This window comes from Bos indicus x Bos taurus, chromosome 19, assembly GCF_003369695.1.
Source record: "Bos indicus x Bos taurus breed Angus x Brahman F1 hybrid chromosome 19, Bos_hybrid_MaternalHap_v2.0, whole genome shotgun sequence".
NCBI classification, from domain to species: domain Eukaryota; kingdom Metazoa; phylum Chordata; class Mammalia; order Artiodactyla; family Bovidae; genus Bos; species Bos indicus x Bos taurus.
In genome coordinates this window covers 40323795-40341985 of record NC_040094.1, presented here as the reverse complement: position 1 = coordinate 40341985, position 18191 = coordinate 40323795, and positions in this window count along the sequence as shown.

Genomic DNA, 18191 nt, shown 5'->3' with positions numbered 1-18191 from the left:
TATAACTTATCCCATCTAATAAGAGAACCAAGGGGAAAGTGCATCAGGAAAGAAAAAGTGGGAAACCGTGCTGAATGCTGCCTGTGCGTGTGTGCTCCATCGCTTCAATCATGTCCAACTCTGCATCCACCACTTTGTGACTAGCCTGCTAAGTTCCTCTGCCCATGGGATTCTCCAGGCAAGAATACTGGAGTGGGTTGCCACGTCCTCCTCCGGGGGATCTTCTTGACCCAGGGATTGAACTTGCATCTCCTGTGGCTCCTGCATTGCAGGCAGATTCTTTACTGCTGAGCCACAGGGGAAGCCACACAAGGATCAGCTAAAATAAGGGATAAAGAACATCCACCAGCTTTGGCAACCAGGAAGTGACTGATGACTCTCGTGGCCCCTTCCAGTGTAGCCCTGGGGCGCGCGCTAGGGGACGGATGAATGAAACAGGCAGTAAAAAAGTAGATTCAGCAAGTTTAGACATCTCTTTGGAGTAAGCTGGATGTGAAGGAAAGAGATGGGAAAGGATCTAAAAGGGGACTCAGGATCAAGCATGATTACAGTGGAGCTGGGGGAGAGGGTAGGGTTAAAGATGCTGGAAAAACAATGAGTGAGGGAGTGGGGCCTCTGCTGACGGGGAGGAGCTGGGACCCAGAACTTGGTGACAGGGCAAGAAATGTGGGTTCTCAAACACGTGTGTGTGTGTGTGCGTGTGTGTGTGTGTGTGTACATGAACATACACGTGTACATTCAAGGCATGTTGGCAGCTGTGGGAGAGGGAGGGAGTGCTTTCTGGAGAGCTTCCATTTTCTCTGAGAAGCAGGACTAAGTTAAGGAGTACAGTGTGGGGTGGGGAAGGGCTGGGTGGAGGATTGAAGGGATCAGAAAAAGTAAAGTTGAGAGAAGGGATCTGCTAACAATACAGAGACAGTTGGAAACTGGGAATTGGTGGAGACACCAAACTTCCCATGAGGGTGCTTTTTCTCCAGTGAGCTTGGGCTCTGGGGCTGGGGTCCAGGATTGCAGCAGGCAGGCGGTGGACCCAGCTCAGAGGAAGTGCAGGACCAGAAGCAATGCCTTCAGGGGATGGACGGGACAAGGTTGAAGGCCAAGTAGGGGCAAGATCTCAGTAGAAATGGAGAAGTGTGAGAGGGTGAGGGTGCCCAGAGGGCACAGGGCAGCTACGGAGGAAGCAGGGAGGCTGAGGGCCGGAAGGAGGGGAGGGTGGCCAGAGGAGGCTGCCTACTTTTGGGGTTCTGCAGGAACCCCACGGCTGCCCAGGATGACAGCAGGACTTGAATTGGAGAGGCATTCTGGGAATTAAGAGCCAGAGTCTTTGACATTTGAGGGATATGGGCAAGGTGGCTGATGGCCTGAGCCTTCCCTTGGCCCACCACACAGACATCACATCAGCAGGCAGAATAAACAGTGACTTCTCGCATTTGTGTCATGGAGCCTAACCATTTACGGAGACTTTCATTTTCCTACCTGTGCGATTTGGCATTTAACAGAGGAACAGCTGAGAGGGATTAAGATTCTAAAGGCCCCACGGTGCAGCTGCCTTACCCCACTTCCTGTGATCGCCACAGACCCAGGTCACAGGACCTTGTCTATTGCCATGAAAACCGATGGGAAGTGTCCGCCACCTTTGGTTCTTCCCATGGAAGTACAGGGTCTTGTGGGAAAATAAGGTATTACTGCCTACAGTTCTAAAAGGTGGGCATCCTGGAGAGAAGAGGGGAGACTAGAGAGAGGAGGATACATTCCCAGGTTGGGAGTGATCTGGATCTCATGGCCCGAGAAGCCATGAGCCTCCTTTGGTGTTATTTTGGCTAAGAGGATAGGGACTGAGAAGCAGGCGCTGGAGACAGTGGGGCTGTGGGGAGGCCCCTTGGTGCCCCCGTGGGGAATTACCTATGGCTTATGGGGACCTGTTTGCCTGTCCGCAGATCTGTTAGTCCTGTGTGTGTCTGTGAGCGGGTCCCTCACAAGTTTCTGAGTTGCGGAGGTGTCTCTGGAGGCGCGGGCGGGTTCGCGTTGAATCTCGGCGTGTTTGAAGGAACAACGTAAGTTCCTGCATCAGGCTATCCTGAACGCATGGAGCATGCATTTCTCGGCCAAGCACGGCTCTACGTGTAAGGACGAGTCCCTTCTGCACTAGGCAGAAACTAGGTCAGCGTGCGGCGAAGTGGAGCTAGGAATCGATTCTCCAGTAGTAACAGGCTGAGTGGGGAAGAGGGCAGGGTGGTGGAAGAGGAGAGGGCAGAGAAAGGTACCCTTGGAACCTGGGAGCCTCCTAGCCTCTTTGGAACACCTGCCCTTGGGGGAGAGCACCAAAGAAGGGAGTGTGAGCCCTGGAGAACCTAACCACCCAGGGACCAGGACTCGGGGTTGGGAGGCAGGCCCAGAGGCAGAGATATTGAGGGTCTCTGTGCCTGGGGCTGGTGGGATTGCGGGGGTGGTGCAGATGTTGCATGGAATAGCCAGCTGTCTGGGGCTTTGGTTAAGAAAAATGTCTTTTTTCCCTGGTGTTCCTCCTGCCTGACACCACTAGGTCTGCTGTAGCAAGAACCCATAGCAACACATCTCCCTCCATCCCTTCCTCCTCTGCCTCCCCCTGGGCATAAAGAGACGCTGCAGGTGGACCCGGAGTAGCCCCTCACCTGGGTGGGGAAGAGGGCTGAGGGTCGTCTGATCAGTGGGAGAGTGAGGTTAAGATTTGAGGTTTAGATTTGGTTAAGAAAAAGATGGTCAGCATCTGCCTCCAGATATTGTTGGGGGGTCTTTGGGGACCTGGGGAGGTGGAAGTTCCATTTTCTCCCTGGGGAAGGGCACAACAGTGTAGGGCACCCTGCCCGGGGCCTGGTTGCATGGGAAGGGTCTCTTATCCCAGGGAGGGAGAATCTTTACTCCTCTGGGACCTGAGTTCCCCCCAACCAGGGGAGATGCTCTTTTGTTGGCTCCCCTAGTGCTAGACACCCCTTGATCTGGGATCCCTAAGCCCATGACTCCCCAGGTCCTTGTGTATAATGGGATCAGAAAGTGTGAATACCCAGGCCCTGGAGAGGTCAGTGGGCTCTTCGAATGCCAGGCGTTTCTAGGAGGATGTGCTAGCCCGTGTCAGGGCCCCGTGCCTGCCCTGCCTCCAGCTTCCCACTTCCTCCTCCATCTGAGCTGTTGCAGCAGCAGCAGCAACTTCTCTCTCAACACCTTCCAACCCGGGGCCCAGCCAAGTACCACCCAGCCCACGGCAAGCAGGCACACAGCAGCTCCAGAGCTGGCACACTCCTTAGCTTCTGCCCCTCCCCTCTGCAGGCTCCTCCAGCCCCTCCCTTCCTCCCTTCTGCATCTTGGAGGGGCTGTGAAGAGCCCCCTGCTCTGTCAGGGCCCCACTTCAGGTCCCTGTAGAGCTGGGGCTTTGTTTCCAGGGCCATGTCAACCCTTGTGAGCTCCAGGTCAACTTGGGCACCAGTGTGGCATCACCTTCATCCTTTATGGTTCCAAGTCCATGCAGACCCCTGTGACTACTGTGGGGTCCATCTCACTCTGGGCCAAAGCAGGCTCCACTTGGATCTACTTCTCTGTGGGCTCCATGGTATTCCGAAACAACATAGGCCCTGTATTAGTTAGTTCAAAACCACCCCCCATCAATGCTCACTGCCCTCCGCAAGCTCCAGGTCCCGGGGGTGGACTGCTGTGGGCTCCTTGACATTCTGGACTAGGAGTTGGGCCCAGGCAGGTGCCATATTATTCTAATTCCTTGATCCACTGGACACCATTGGATATGCACCATCTTTATCAGCACCCCAGGACTACTGTGGGTTCTTTGTCCATTGAGCCAAAGTGAGCTCCATCTCCTTCCTTGCAGATCATGGTTGCTCAGTTTGACCAGTAGCACTGGCATCACCTAAGATTTGCTGAAAATGCAGAATCTCAGGCCCCACCCAGACCATCTGAATCAGAACCTGCATTGTTAACAAGACCTTTGATGCATATGCACATTAAAGTTTGAGCAGCACCGTCGTCAAGTTCATGTCAATCTGGATCAAAGTGGAACCACACTGACCCAATGCTATGTGAGCTCCATGACCCCCGGGGCCAATGTGGGTGCCGTATTAAAGAGCCCCCTGTGCCACATGGGCGTTCAGGTGTTCTCCCTGTGGTTCCCCAGGCCTCTGTTTCCTCCGTCTCTCACCTTTCTTTACTTCCTCCTTGAGACCTCATCTCTAACCAACATCCTTCTTCAAAACCTAATGCTCCTTCCTCTGTTCTGAGTTTCTGGCCCCCTCCGCACAGAACCCAAGCACAGAGGGCTTTTGTCATCCTCCTCTCTGAGCTGGGCTTTGGGGATACTCCTGACCCTCCCTCCCCACCAGCCTCCTGCCGACCTCAGGCCACCCGAGCTGGAGGCTGCTGCTGTAGTTTTCCATCCCTGCTGTTCTCTGCCTTATACACACGTTGCACGGATAGATCCAAAGTCTATATCTATATATACTTCTCACCCCCCCACCCCCGGACGGCGTGCGTCTCCTTTGCCAGGCTGTGGTCGTGCAGTCTGTCGCTCGTTAAGGCACTGTCTCAGATTTGCATCTTTAATATTTTATCCAGGAAGCGCTCCTGGCTGGGGCCCTGGGAGCTGGTGTGAAGCCGACAGAATGTCAGGCCCCGGAATGGTTGCTCACGGGTGGTGGCGGTGGGACGCGCGTCTGGGGGACAGGAGAATGGTGACGCCAGTTCTTGGCTGCTGGTCTAGACGTCAGTATTAAGGTGGGGGTGGGGAGAACACATCAGAGATCAGCAGCTCCAGCCTGCACAGAGAGCCCCCTTCCTGGGGCAGAACCATCAACCTCTGATGTGAACTTGCTGTTTAGGTTCAGTGACTCTTCCAGGTCTTGGTCAATTTCAGTGTCTGGGGATTTTCCAGCGGGGAGAAGCCCTTACTCCATGGGGAAGCTGCAAAAAACTCATCCTCTTATCTGGCTTCCCCCAGACCCAGGGTAGACCACGGAGGACAGAGGACGACAGAGTGGGAGGGAGGAGCAGGGCAGGAGAATGGCAGGTCTGGCTGGTGCTGTGTGACCTTGAGGTGTCATTGAGCTGGCTGGTTTCTGTGAGTGACAGGGAACAATCATCAGCATCTTCCTCCCCTCCCTGGCATGTTGGAGATCTGAGTTAGTAGCAAGCAGTGCAGAATATTGACAGCAATCCCTTCTGTTCCCAGATATTTGTAAAGAATTTAGCTGGCAGGAGGGGGAGAGGAGGGAGAAAGATGAGGCTCTGGCCCTAGGGCAGATGGAAAAATCTGAAGATGGAAGAGGGGGAGGGGAGAGCAAACAGACACAGGGCTTTCATTCTGACCCTTAAGAGGCATGAAATGCCTGATTGTGCCTGTGTCCTGAGGGCTCAGGGGGGCCTGGAGGTCGGGAGGTGGGGGGCAGGGGAAGGAGAGCCTGCTCCATCCCCTAAGCCTCTGGGGAACAAGATCCCCACTCTTTCTGCTATAGTCTGGCAAGGCTCCGCTAGACAGGGCTTCTCAGAGAAGGAGGATGGGGCGTGGTCCCAGGCCCTGCTCCCCCACCTCTTGCCAAGTTTCAGGGCCTGGAGGTTTGCCTGTGCGGGACTCAGCCCTGGTTGGGGGCAGGGGCCAGTGTGTGTGAGCGGGTGTGTGTGATTATCCCTCAGCCTGCAGCTGGGACACCCCTCTGCCCCAGAGCTGGCTGCTCCGCCCCCAGGGGCTGCATGGGAAAGTTCTTCCTGGTGTCTTGTCGCAGTTCTTTGTGCTGCCACTTCAGAGCAATTACTCTCTATTTTGCTCTCTGGGGGGATTAGAGCCCTCATTTCCTGAGGTTTATTCTGCCTCCTCTACCCAGGAAGAGGCATCATGATTTCATAGGGAATACTGAAGGCCTGGTCTGCTTCTCTGGTCCATACCTGCATACCTAGAGGGCTTGGCCTCTGTGTAAAGTGATATCCTCCAGTGAGCATCCCCAGCATCCATTCACTAATAAGGAGCTGGGAGGGAAGCTTAAATGGCCTCAAACACCCATGAAGGACAGCACCAAGCTGCACACCAGAGCACAGACATTTTACATGTTAGGGAGCCCTCCACTTTTGCAGTGTCCCCTATCTCCATCAACAGTTTGCAAATGCCTTTTACCTTGGGATTTTTGGTCCAAAGGATATTGGATAAAAGAGAAAGTAAACCAAGAAAAGTACAGCTGCTGTGGCAGAAGTCAGGGGTGGAGGGCCAGGGAGACCTGCCTGCTCTGCTCCTTGGAAACCTTTCCAACTGCTCCCACCATCCCCTAGGGACTCCTGAGAGGCCCTGCAGGACTCCCAGCGCTTGGCAGAGGACAGTTAGAAAAACACTGATCTGCAAATCTAGTTTCTTAACTCTTGGAAGCTGCCAATCAAAGGGAATGGGGGCCGGCAGAGACAGGATTGTATGTGACAGTCCCACAGGTGATAACTTGATGACAAAGGAAAAAGAGGTAGAATAATGCTAAAAAGCAGACATGCAAAGCCTAAGGGCTCAAGGCTGGGGCCATTTAGTTTTGGGGCGATCTTGATTACTCCTCAAGAATCTCTGGGGCCTGGACTCATGCTCAGAGTAGGGGCCTGGTACATCTGGGAGCCTGCATGCTTGGTGGAAAGGAATTAGATGAGAAATTTGAAAAATCGCTTTCCACAATGGTTAAAATATAAAAATATGGAACAATGTGGATCCTTGAAGGTGAGCCCTGAGCTCACTGAGTATGTTGACTCATTCAAAGAGCTCATGACAGTGGTTCTCAGCTGGGGTGATTTGGGTCCCCCACCCCCAACCCAGGAGACATTTGGCACTGTCTGGGGACAGTGTTGGTTTTCACAACTGGGAAGAGGGTGCTACTGGCATCTAAGGGATAGAGAGAAACCAGGGATGCTGCTAAACATCCTATAATGCATAGGACAGTCCCCCTCAATAAAGAATTGCCCAGCACATCAATAGTGCTGAGGGTGAGAAACCTTGGTCTAGACTCAAGACGATGCCAGAGTCTTTACTGTATCTATTTATCCCCCCACCAGAGTATGTTCCCAGAAGCTGGAAATAATGCCTTCTATTTGTCTAGTGCATCTGCCTCTGGACTTTATGCAGAGTAGGGGTGTTGTGCTGTGCTTAGTTGGTCAGATGTGTCTAACTCTTTGCGACCCTATGGACTGTAGCCCACCAGGCTCCTCTGTCCATGGGGGTTCTCCAGGCAAGAATACTGGAGTGGCTTGCCGCGCCTTCCTCCAGGAAATCTTCCCAACTCAGGGATTGAACCCAGGTCTCCCACACTGCAGGTGGATTTGTTACCATCTGAGCCACCAGGGAAGCCCAAGAATACTGGAGTGGGTAGCCTATCCTTTCTTCAGGGGAATCTTCCTGACCCAGGAATCAAACTTGGGTCTCATGTATTGCAGGCGGATTCTTTACCAGCTGAGCTACCAGGGAAGCGCCAGGCATAGTAGGTGCTTTACAAGTATTATTAGGTGAATGTGTGAATAAATGACCTTCCTGGACATGGTGAGCCATCCTCTTCTTCCAATCCAGAGCCCAGTTTGCCTTGGAGAAGGCATATGCTACTTCTTCACTTTAGTTAATAGATCTTGCAGGGGCTCTTGACCCTGGGCAACCCTGGGAGAAAGCTGGGGAGGGCTCACCCAAAAGTGCCTGAGCTGTTGACTCAAAAAGAGCAGATGCTCATTCGTAATGCAATTTACATATCATTTGCATGTTGCTTTGAATATAATTTGCATGCTGCTCCTTTAAAGTCAAAAGGCACAGATTTGGCCTGGGCTTGCCTTTTCCACCTCTGTCCCTCCACTCTTTTTTGCTCACTCTCTGGGGAAACATTCACCTGTTGGGCCCATATTTGCTTAGATTCCCCAGGGCCTGGCACAAAAATCTTAGGAAACCCATTCATGGTGAGACGCAAAAAAAAAAAAAGAAGAAAACCAGCAGACCCCTTGCATTTTGCCCATTTCTTGTGGTCCAGATTCTGGCCTTTGGTGTCCCACATGTTTGAATTTCACCTCAGCCTCTGCTGCTCCACAAACTGCATGATTTTGAGCAAATTATTTAATCTCGGCCCCTCAATTCCCCCATCTGTGAAATGGGAATAATGATGGAGTTAATGGGATGATTCAATGAGAGAATCTATTAAAGTGCCAAGCATCTGGTAGGCACGCAAGAAACTGTGACTGTTGTACTTACTATTAAACCTGGGTTCTTTGAAGCAGCTGTCGCCAGGAGAAGTTGCTTTTCTGAACTTCTTGCTCTGCTGCTGGTCCCTTAGCTGATCTCTTTTTCCTTTTTGAAACTCTCCCTGCTCTTGGCTTTGTATTCTGGATTTCCTCCCGTCTTGCTGGCACTCTTTCTTATTCTAAGTCCTTCCCTGTCTACCTCTAAGGTTTGGAGGGTCCTAGGGCCCCTCACCTTTTCTCCCTGAGTGTCCCTGGCTTCAACCACTGGCCCCATGGCAGGAACTCTCAATTATTTTTCTAGGCTGGAGACTTATAATCCTCACCTACATGGCATCTCCACTTGATGTCTGAAAGGCATCTTAAAATCAACATTGTGATTTCTAATCCTTTTCCTTTCTCAGGCATCCCTACTTAGGAAAATGATACTGTCATCTCCCCAGTTGCTCAAGCCCAGAAGCCCAGAATAAGTCTTTGATTCCTTTCTCCCTCATCCCCTGTTTTAGTTATCTCTTGCTATGGAGCACATTATTCCCAAATTTAGTGGCTTAAAGTAATAAGCATTTACTATCTCAAATAATACATGCTTCTGTGAGTCAGGAATCCAGAAATAACTTAGCTGTGTTCAGGGTCTCTCATGAGGTTGCATTCAAGGTGTTAGTGAAGGGGACTTCTCTGGTGGTCCAGTGGTTGAGAGTCTGCCTGCCAATGCAAGGGACATGGATTTAGCTCAGCTGGTAAAGAATCCGCCTGCAATACAGGAGACCCCAGTTCGATTCCTGGGTCGGGAAGATCTGCTGGAGAAGGGATAGGCTACCCACTTCAGTATTCTTGGGCTTCCCTTGTGACTCAGCTGGTAAAGAATCCGCCTGCAATTTGGAAGACCTGGGCTCGATCCCTGGGTTGGGAAGATCCCCTGGAGAAGGGAGTGGCTACCCACTACAGTGTTCTGGCCTGGAGAATTCCATGGACTGTACAGTCCATGGGGTTGCAAAAAGTTAGACACAGCTGAGTGACTTTCACTTCACTTCACTTCGAGAAGATTTCACATGCCGGGGAGCAGCTAAGCCTGTGCCCCACAACTACTGAAGCCCGTGTGCTCTGGAGCCCATGCTCTGCAATAAGAGAAGCCACCACAGTGAGAAACTGGCACGCAGCAACTAGAGAAAGCCCTCACATGGCAACAAAGACCCAAAGAAAAGCAAACAAATAATAAATAAAATTTTAAAAAGATGTCGTTGAGGATGCAGTCATTAAAAGGCTTGCCTGGGCTGGAGGATCTGCTTCCGAGGGGACTCACTCACATGCCTGTTAAGTTGATGCTGATGGTTGGCAGGAAGCCTACATTCCTTGCCATGTGGACATCACAGAGCTGCTTGAGTGTCCTCATCCCATGGTGGCTGACTTTCTCAGAATGAGTGATCTAAGAGGGAGCAGAGAGCAAGACGCAGTCCCTTCTCTGATCTTGTCTTGAAAGTCTCACACTTACTTCTGTCATGTTCTATTCATTAGATATGAGTCACTAAGTCCAGCTCGCATTCAAGTGGAGGAGAATTAAGTTCTGTTTCTTGAAGGGAGGCATGTCAAAGAATTCATGGGCATATTTTAAAACTCTACCTAAGTATATCCCGAATTATCTACTCTGCTGCCACCATTCTAGTCTTAATCACCCTCATCACTCACCTCTGCTATGGCAGTGGCCTCCAGACTGACTTTTTTTGGAAAAATATTTTAAAACTTTTTATTTTATATCAGAGTACAGTCGATGAACAATGTCGTGATGGTTTCACGTGCTCAGCAGAGCAACTCAGCCACACATATACACGTATCCATTCTCCCCAAACTCCCCTCTCACTCAGGCTGCCACATAACATTGAGCAGAGTTCCTAGCGATAGACAGTAAGTCCTTGTTGGCTATCCATTTTAAATACAGCAGTGTGGATATGCTGATTGACTTTCTTGCTACTACTCATGCCCCTGTACAATCCATGCTCCTCAAAGCAGCAGGACGACTGTGCGACCGTGGCACTCCTGTGTGGGGGTTCTAGTAAATGATGATGAACTGCATCTCCTTTCCCTTTTAAGATCCCACGAAGATGGTAGTAAAGAAAGAAGGAAGGCATAAATCCATAAGGACAGAGAAAACGATATCTCAGCAGATAAAGGATTTTAGCAAGGTTTTGAAAGATTAGAAGTGGATTGAGGAATAGTCATAAATTTAGCGATGAGGACAGAGGAAGACAGATGATAATAAGGGGTAAAGGGATTCAGAAGTATCAGTGTAGGCAGAGGTGCAGGGGTGAGTCATGGGGTGGACGAACAGTTGACCTTCTGCACAACTGCTCTGCACAGAAAGGCAAAAGATTAGAATTTTCTCACCTGGAGAAACTAAAAGGCTCTGAAGAAAAATTCCATAGAGGAATATTTGGAGGGTTTCCAGCAAATCAGTTGGCTCTTTGCCCAATGACTAAAAAGCAAAATCCACCAGTAAAAAAACCCTTACCCCTGCCTGTGGAACTTCCAGTCTGCTTTTTAAAGCTTTTCATTAAATAGAAATGGTTGAAAAAAAAAAAAAAGAAATGGTTGAGCAAAATCACCTGACGAATTAAGAAAACTCTTGTGTCCTAGGAAAGACATCAAGTGGAGTTAGAAGTGCACGAAATTTATTGTGGATAATGCTGGTGGAAAATCTTCAGACTGTGATGTAGGACTGACCTGTGAGAAAAAGTGAAGACTGGGGAGGATGCGTTTCAGTCTGTGGTGGGACGCAGAGTCTCAGCCAGAGCTTCAGAGTGACAATTGCCCACTAGGGGAGACCCTGCTGGGCTGAAATGTCCCGGTGGTAAAACCCCCTACTGTGCTGGGTAATTGGCTGGAGTTGCCTGAGGAGAGTGTCCTCAGTTCAAACACTGCAGTTGATTCAGAAATCATGGAAGCTGTCGTTTGTCAGCTGACAGCCCTCGTCAAGGATGGCTTTCTTGGAGTGAGATCTGAGTGGTGCATTTCCATGGCTGCTACAATCCCAGCATGAAAGAGAAAGACAAAAAAGGAAAAACTGAGGAAATAGGGGGAAAAAAACAAGCCAACTTAAACACACCCCTCCCGATAATTAGTATCCTCTAATAATTATTTTAAAAAGAATAGAATGCAGTGAAAAAGAGCTACAAAGAACAAGAGAGAGAGAGAGTTCTTTAATAAATAGAGAACAGAATGGCTGGAGAAGTAAAACAAACAAAAATCACTTGGAGAGTAGCAGAACAAAAAGACAAAGAGATGAAATTCATTGACGTTCTTGTCTCTGATGAGAAGCAGCAGACAGAATCCAAAGCGCTTGTACTTGAGAGACTCCCAAGAAGAGAAACAGGTGGGGAAGAAGGTAGACAATACTTGGGTGGACCAGTCCAGTAGGTTCAATGTTCGACTGATAGGGGTTTCAGAAAAAGAAGGTAGATATGAAGAGGGAAGGAAATAGACAAAAAATTAACACAAGAAAATTTCACAGACTCGAGGGACGTGAATGTCCAAAATAAATGATCTGAACTTCTGCGTTGGCCCAAGATGGAATGACAGGGAATAGGTTTACTCTCCCATCTGTAACACCTGAAAAGCCAGACAAAACATATGAAACAATAAAGTTCAGATGTTGGAAATCAGGCAGCACAGGACAGTGATCCCTTCGAGAAGAGAAAGCTATAAGCTCTATCTACAGTTGTTCCCGCCTACTGCCTGGAGTGAGTTTCCAGGCCACAGGACAGGGAAGGGTAACTCAAGTAGAGCCTGGTGGTCTACTTGAGTTTTAGTAAATTTATGCAGTTGTGTACCTGAGATGGTAGATTTAAACTCAACCATTTCAGTAACTGCAATCAACATACATGGTCTAGGGCTTCCCTGGTGGCTCAGTGGTAGAGAATCTGCCTGCCAATACAGGAGACTTGGGTTCTATCCCTGGGTTGGGAAGATCCCCTGGAGAAGGAAATGGCAACCCATGACAGTATTCTTGCCTGGGAAATCCCATGGACGGAGGAGCCTGACTGGTTAAGGCCCGTGGAATTGCAAAAGAGTAGGACACAACTTAGTGAGTAAACAATAGCAACAATGCATTGTCTAGATAACCTAATTAAAAGGCAGATAAAAGGAAAGACTCAACTATATGCTGTCTATAGGAAGCCCACTTAAAGACACAAGTAGATAAAAAGTAAGAAGATATACCATGCTAACACTAATCAAAAGAATGCTGATATGGCTATATTAATATAAGATATGTCATGCTAATACTAATCAAAAGGGCTATATTAACATCTGATAAAATAAATTTCAGAACAAAGATGATCACAAAGGATTAAGAGGGCCATTTCATAATGATAATAGGGTCATTTCAATGACAGGCCATGCGTTAGTTGCTCAGTTGTGTCTGACTCTGTGTGACCCCATGGACTGTAGCCTACCAGGCTCCTCTCTCCATAAGATTCTCTAGGCAAGAATACTGGAGTAGGTCGCCATTCTCTTCTCCAGAGCATCTTCCAGTCCCAGGAATCAAAGCCAAGTTTCCTGCATGGTAAGCAGATAATTTTTTAATTTAACTATAGTTGATTTACAATATTATGTTAGTTTCAGATGTTCAACTTCAGGTTCTTTTTCATTATAGGTTTTCACAAGATATTAAATATTGTTTCACGTGCTATACAGTAAATCCTTGCTGCTTATTTTATATATAGTGGTGTGTATCTATGAGCCTGGTAGGCTGCAGTCCATGGGGTCGCTAAGAGTCGGACACGACTGAGCGACTTCACTTTCACGCATTGGAGAAGGAAATGGCAGCCCACTCCAGTGTTCTTGCCTGGAGAATCCCAGGGACGGGGGAGCCTGGTGGGCTGCCATCTATGGGGTCTCACAGAGTCGGATACGACTGAAGTGACTTAGCAGTAGCAGTGTATCTATTAATCCCATATTCCTAATTTATCTCTCTGCCTCCTCTCTTTCCCCTTGGTAACCAAAAGTTTGTTTTCTATATTTGTGAGTTTGTTTCTGTTTTGTAATTAAGTTGATTTGTATTGTTTTTTCAGATTCTACATATCAGTGATATCACACAATACCTGTCTTTCTCTGTTTGACCTGTTTTACTTAGTATGATCATCTCAAGGTCTGTTCAGTTGCTACAAATGGCAATGTTTCATCCTCTTTCATGGCTGGGCAATATTCCACTGTGTATGAATTCACTCCATCTTCTTTATCAGTTCACCTGTTGATGGACATTTAGATTGCCTCCATGTTTTGGCTGTTGTAAGCAGTGCTGCTATGAACATTGGGGTATATGTATCTTTTTTAAAAATATTCACTTATTTTTGACTGCACTGAGTCTTAGTTGCAGTACACGGTATCTTCACTGGGGCGTGTGGATTTCTGTCCAGTTGTGGTGCACAGGCTCCAGAGCGCGTGGCTTCTGTGGGTGGTGGCAGGCAGGCTTTGTTGTCCTGTCCACGGCATGTGGGATCTTAGTTCCCCAACCAGGGACGGGACCTGAGTCCCTTGCACTGGGAGGTGGAGTCTGAACCGTGGAACCACGGGGAATATCCCTGAGGTATATGTAGCTTTTTAAATTAGAGTTTTCATCATTTCTGAATATATGCCCAGGACTGGGATTGCTGGATCATACGGTAACTCTATTTTTAGTTTTATAAGGAACCTCCATACTGCTTTCCATAGGGGCTACACCAATTTACATTCCCACAAGTAGTTTAGGAGGATTCCCTTTTCTTCACACTCTGTCCAGAATTTATTATTTGTAGGCTTTTTGATGATGATTCTGACTGGTGTGAGGTGATACCTCACTGTAGTTTTGATCTGCATTTCTCTAATAATTAGTGATGCGGAACATATTCACATGTGCCTGTGAGCCATCTGTATGCCTTATTTGGAGAAATGTCCATTTAGGTCTTCGGAAGAGGACATAATTCTAAAGGTTTATTTGCAAAGCTTCAAAATACATAAAACAAATACTGGTAGAAATAGACATTTATAAGTACAGTCAGAGATTTAAACACTCCTCTCTCAACAAGTGATGAAATGAGAGAAAATCAGTAAGAATATAGAAGGTTTGACCAGCACTATTAACTAATTTGACATATATACATAATACATATTTATATTATGCTTGGACTTCCTTGGTGGCTCAGTCGGTAAAGAATTTTTCTGCAATGCAGGAGACCTGGGTTCAGTCCTTAAATTGGGAAGATGCTCTGGAGAAGGAAATGACAACCCACTCCAGTATTCTTGCCTAGAGAATTCCATGGACAGAGGAGCCTGGCTGGCTATAGAACATGTGGTCACAAAGAGTTGGACACGACTAAGTGACCCAGTTTCTTCATATTTATATTATATAGTTTTCTATGTGTGTATTAAAAGACTCTTGCTCCTTGGGAGAAAAGCTGTGACAAACTAGACAGGACATTAAAAAGCAGAGACATTACTTTGCCAACAAAGGTCCATCTAGTCAAAGCTATGGTTTTTCCAGTGGTCATGTATGGATGTGAGAGTTGGACCATAAAGAAAGCTGAGCGCTGAAGAATTGATGCTTTTGAACTGTGGTGCTGGAGAAGACTCTTGAGAGTCCTTTAGACTGCAAGGAGATCAAACCAATCAATCCCAAAGGAAATCAATCCTGAATATTCATTGGAAGGACTGATGCTGAAGCTGAAGCTCCAATACTTTGGCCACCTGAAGTGAACAGCCGACTCATTAGAAAAGACCCTGATGCTGGGAAAAATTGAAGGCAGGAGGGGAAAGGGATGACAGAGAACAAGATGGTTGGATGGCATCAGTGACTCAGTGGACATGAATTTGAGCAAACTCCAGGAGATGGTGAAGGACAGGGAGACATGGTGTTCTGCAGTCCATGGGGTCGCAAAGAGCTGGACATGACTGAGCCACTGAAAAGCAACAGCATGTGCACTGATATCTGTGAAAATGATTATTTCTTCCTTTTTAACCCTTATACCTGTTATATAATTTCTTGTTTATTGCATTGACTAGAATTTCCAGTGCAATATTAAGTAGTGGTGATAGAGACATCCTTCTCTTGTTTCCTATCTCAGAAGTAGGCTTTTGATAGTTTTGCACTTATCAGATTAAGGAAATTTTCTTCTCTCCCTACCTGCTAAGTTTTTTTTTAAAGATCATGAATTAGTGTAGAATTTTTTCAAGTTCTTCTGCATCTACTGAGATAATCAGATGCATTTTGTTCTTTATCTTGATAAAGAGATAAGTAACTATTTGATTTTCTAATGTTAAATAAGTCTTGTACTCCTGGAATAAACCCAATTTGGTAGGTATGTACTATTCTTTTATATATTATTATATTGGCTATGCTAATATTTGGTTTAAATTTTTTTCCATTTCTGTTCAACAGAGAGACTGACTTGTATTTTTCTTTTCTTTGTAATATCTCTATCGTGTTTCAATATCAGGGTTATAATAGCCTAATATAATGGATTGGGAACTGCTTCTTTTCTTTCTCATTTTGGAAGAGTTTCTTGAATAAGGTTTATATCTCTCCTTTAAATATTTGGAAGAATTTACTAGTGAAGCCATCTGGGCCTGGGGTTTTCTTTGTGACTAGGCTTTCAATTACTGATTCAATTTCCTTCATGGATATGGAACTAGGCAGATTTTTAAATTTATTCTTGTTTCAGTTTAGGTAAGTTGTGCTTTTTAAAGAATTTTCTCAATTTTTCCAAATTTACAAATTTAGTCATATAGTAATTAATAACATCCTCATTATCTTTTTAAAACTTTTTAGTGGAGGCACAACACGCAAAGTGCACACATCTTACAGCTTGATGAATTCTTCCCTTGGCATATGGTGTAACCACTCCCAGATAAAGATGTAGAACTTTTAAATATATTTATTTTTTGGTCACATGGTGCACAGTGTGTGAGATTTTAGTTCCCTGACCAGGGATTGAACCTGGGCCCTCTGCAGTGAGAGCATGATGTCCTAATCTTTACTGGATAACCTGGGAATTCCCTTCTTTTTTGTTATATCCACTATTTCATTTTATTATTTCAGTTCAGTTCAGTTCGGTTGCTCAGTCGTGATTAACTCTTTGTGATCCCATGGAGTGCAGCACGCCAGGCCTCCCTGTCCATCACCAACTCCTGTATTTACTCAAACTCATGTCCATCATGTCGGTGATGCCATCCAACCATCTCATCCTCTGTTGTCCCTTTCTCCTCCCGCCTTCAATCTTTCCCAGCATTAGGGTCTTTTCCAATGAGTCAGTTCTTCAGATCAGGTGGCCAAAGTATTGGAGTTTCAGCTTTAGCATCAGTCCTTCCAACGAATATTCAGGACTGATTTTCTTTAGGATGGACTAGTTGGATCTCCTTATAGTCCAGGGGACTCTCAAGAGTCTTCTCCAACACCAAAGTTCAAAAGCATCAGTTATTCTGTGCTCAGCTTTCTTTATAGTCCAACTCTCACATCCATATATGACCACTGGAAAAACCATAGCTTTGACCATATGGACCTTTGTTGGTAAAGTAATATCTCTGGTTTTTACTATGCTGTCTAGGTTGGTCATAGCTTTTCTTTCAAGGAGCAAGAGTCTTTTAATTTCATGGCTGCAATCACCATCTGTAGTGATTTTGGAGCCCTGCAAAATAAAGCCTCTCACAGTTTCCATTGTTTCCCCATATTTGCCATGAAGTGATGGGCCTGGATGCCATGATCTTAGTTTTCTGAATGTTGAGTTTTAAACCAACTTTTTCACTCCCCTCTTTCAGTTTCATCAAGAGGCTCTTTAGTTCTTCTTCACTTTCTGCCATAAGGGTAGTATCATCTGCATATCTGAGATTATTGATATTTCTCCTGGCAATCTTGATTCCAGCTTGTGCTTCATCCAGCCCAGCATTTCTCATGATGTACTCTGCATTTAAGTTAAAAAAGCAGGGTGACAATATACAGCCTTGACATACTCCTTTCCTGATTTGGAACTAGTCTGTTGTTCCATGTCTAGTTCTAACTGTTGCTTCTTTTTTTTTTTTTTTTTGGGGGGGGGGGATAACTGTTGCTTCTTGACTTGCATACATATTTCTCAGGAGGCAGGTCAGGTGGTTTGGTATTCCCATTTCTTGAAGAATTTTCCACGGTTTATTGTGATCCACACAGTCAAAGACTTTGGCATAGTCAACAAAGCAGAAATAGATGTTTTTCTGGAACTCTCTTGCTTTTTCCATGATCCAACGGATGTTGTCAATTTGATCTCTGGTTCTTCTGCCTTTTCTAAATCTAGCTTAAACATCTGGAAGTTCACGGTTCATATACTGTTGAAGCCTGGCTTGGAGAATTTTGAGCATTACTTTACTAGCGTGTGAGATGAGTGCAATTGTGCAGTAGTTTGAGCATTCTTTGGCATTGCCTTTGGGATTGGAATGAAAACCGACCTTTTCCAATCCTGTGGCCACTGCTGAGTTTTCCAGATTTGCTGGCATATTGAGTGCAGCATTTTCACAGCATCATCTTTTAGGATTTGAAATAGCTCAGCTGGAATTCCATCACCTCCATGAGCTTTGTTTGTAGTGATGCTTCCTAAGGCCCACTTGACTTTGCATTCCAGGATGTCTGTCTCTAGGTGAGTGATCAAACCATCATGGTTATCTGGGTCATGAAGATCTTTTTTGTATAATTCTTCTGTGTATTCTTGTTACCTCTTCTTAATATCTTCTGTTTCTGTTAGGTCCATACCATTTCTGTCCTTTATTGTGCTCATCTTTGGATGAAATGTTCCCTTGATATCTCTCATTTTCTTGAAGAGATCTCTAGTCTTTCCCATTTTATTGTTTTCCTCTATTTCTTTGCATTGATCACTGAGGAAGGCTTTCTTATCTCTCCTTGCTATTCTTTGGAACTCTACATTCAAATGGGTATCTTTCCTTTTCTCCTTCGCCTTTAGCATCTCTTCTTTTCTCAGCTATTTATAAGG